Source organism: Bidens hawaiensis, unplaced genomic scaffold, assembly GCF_021521415.1.
Source record: "Bidens hawaiensis isolate Kalapana, Puna unplaced genomic scaffold, B.hawaiensis_p1.1 tig00005003_1, whole genome shotgun sequence".
NCBI lineage: Eukaryota > Viridiplantae > Streptophyta > Magnoliopsida > Asterales > Asteraceae > Bidens > Bidens hawaiensis.
The window spans coordinates 681490-684599 of NW_027491315.1; positions in this window are offsets into that span (position 1 = coordinate 681490).

The window sequence follows — 3110 nt, forward strand, 5'->3', positions numbered from 1 at the left end:
TGCAAACGTTGTGTCCCTTGTGGTCCGTTTCTTAATGGTAATAAGACGAGAGCAAGGGGACAACGTGTATCTAACAGCAGATCTTGAACAAGTCAGTAACAAATTTAGTACATAAGTACTTGTCCGATCAAGTTTAATGACTTATAAAGCAGCTTAGTCTGCGGGTTTGCTTTTTAAAGGTTGTTTAAATATTCATCGAAATGAATACCCAGATGATAAACCGCATAAAGACCCAATGGATCTAGGAACCTTAAAGCATCCAATCAATACAGGATTTAAGGCCATAAAACCATACATCATTGAACCGTTAACCACTTACTGATAGCTATATTTTAACAAATTTAAACAAACATTCTGATTAAAATGCTTGAGTATGACCAGCTATTACATTTCTGCCATCATTACCAAGACTTTTGCTAAAAACTAACACCCCATCAATTTGGCAAATTGAAGTTTATATCACTTAATTTGTTTTAAAGGCCTACCAATACAATGAAGCAAACAATCTTTTATGTGTACTTTTTACTGGATTTGGGACTAGACGAGCAATGTACTATCATCTTCCCTATTTGCTTCAAAAACTTATTTATTGGTTTCACTAGTTTTTCTTGAAATTTTCTTCCCCTAAAATAAAAAACTATATATGAAAAATTATTTACAAACGAAAATTTGACTCTAATGTTTGGGTTTACAAGGTATCCAACACACTGGTAATCTCGGTAACCCCCTTATCAATACCGCCCAAAACTTTTAAACCATTTAGTTTTAATAAGTAATGGAATCTTGACTTATTGAAAGCTTTGGTGAAAAGATCTGCTTTTTGTTCATCAGTGTGAATTTTATCTACAGTAATCAACTTCTTTTCGTAGCGATCACGAATGAAGTGATACCGTATCTCAATGTCAGGACCGTGAGTCGGGTGAAACCTTAGAAAAATTGACAAGAACACACCGACTCAATTACCCAAAAGGCCTGTTGAATATCCCGGTGGAATCAGGATATCCAACGAATGGGAACGAAGGGGTGTGAATAATAAACACAAAACAATAATAAATGGTCAATCAAAGTTCATTCAATAGACATAGATTCACTGTAATAAATACATCATTAATGGAACAGTGAAAGGAATGTCTAGGGTTTTGTGTGACGGCGACGGCGATTGTACGAGAAAACAAAGAGAATATTCTTTGGAATAATTTTCGTATTAAGTGCGTGCCAACCCGTATTCCGTCTGAAAACCGTGTGAAAAACCGTGCCCTAAAAGATATCCTAGGACCCCTATTTATAGACCCTGACATTCCTTCTAGAAGTTCCTAATCATTACTTAATGAAATACAAAATAATACAAGTGTCGAGTCCTCGAGCAAGATAACAATCTTGCTCAAGCAAGCTCACTATGTGTAACGCCCATTAATTCCGGTTTCAAGAATTAAAGCTTGTAGAGTATGTATAATTCTCGAGATTTATCCGACGTTTCTCGGAGGCCTTTACGTCATCCAGGTACGTCTAATCGCTTAACATTTCTTCCAAGTTGCATTTTTATTAAATTCCGGGGGCTAGAATGAAAATGTTTTATGATATAACATTAAACAAAAAAACCTAAACCCTAACCACAGCTGCTGCTGAGATCGGCCCCTTCCAGCCACTCCCTCCCTTCCGTGCTTCGACTTTTTGATTGATTCCAATCTCCTAGAAGAAGTTCAAGGTATGTACTACAATCCCCAACACTCTTTTTGTTCACTCCTAATCGTTTTCATGCTCAATTTTGCCGAAACTTTTCGTTGGACAGATTTTCGGCCAAGGTGTAATTTGACCCACTTCCCGTGGTTAAAAATTAGAGTTTCCGGTGTAGAAAGATCCCCAGGTATGGCATTTACATCATATTAAAATTTCGTGGTCATTGGAGGTGTATAGGTCGGTCAATCGATTTTAGTTCGAAAACTAGGGTTTATCGGGTGTAGATTTGCAAACTGTTGAGTTTGATGCGTTAATTGATTGGGTGACCGACTGAATCAGTTTGTACAGCCCAGGGGGTTTTAAGGGCTGTGGAAAAATTATTTTTTTGATGCTCGGGGCTGTTGTGGTTAGTGCTTCGTCAATCGAGTCGGTGGTGCGCGAAATTTCGTTTAAATGTTAAAGTAAGAGTTGTAAAAAGGAACCGTCAACCCTATCAACTCGGGTGACATAATTTTGATGAATGAAAAGATTTAAAATGGAATTCGGTCCATTTGGGGCCGGTTCGTTTAACCAATGGTTTTAAGGTTTATTACACGCGCATTCGACCAGATTTGATTACCCTTGGGCCTTGGGCCAAGTTGTTGGGCCTTGGGCCAAGTGTTGGGCCTTGGGCCAAGTTGTTGGGCCTTGGGTCAAAGTGTTGGGCTTGAACGGCCCATTAGGCAAGAGTGTTCTTACGGTCTAGTTTAGTAACGTGTTGTGTATAATTTACAGGCCCTTGCTTGTGATTGTGCACTTAGGGATTTCCTAGCTCGTTGCAGGTGTTCGATTGATTCAAGGTGAGTTCATGATGCCCTTTTTACTCTTTTTACCTTTGAGCTAGCATGCACACCTAAGTGTTTTCTTACATGAAAGGTTTTAAACGAATTTATATAGGCTTGCTAGCATATGGTAGGCCTTGAGATGTTAAATATATATATATATATATATATATATATATATGTATATACATTATTTCTTGGCCTATATATGGAGATGTTGTAGTCGAAACGATGTTGTATATTCCTACTTTGTGTTTTCATGCACTGATGTTACGTGTTTGGGTTGTACGTTTGCTCGACCCTAATGTTATACGTGGATGTTATATATATATATTGTGATATATATAGAGATGTAATTGAAAGGATGTTTACATATACATTTTATATGTGTATGTATGAGGATGTTTAGTTTTCGGTGATGATGATTTGATGGATGCACCCTTTTATTTTTTTAAACTTTTTGTATGACTATCATAACTATTATTTACTGATTTTATTTACTTAAAACTTGAACTCACTCAGCTCAAGCTGACTTTGTGTGCATGTTAGTGTGAGTTTCAGGTTAGGAAGAGGATGCCTTATCGCTTGGACGTGCACGAAGCTACTTGGACG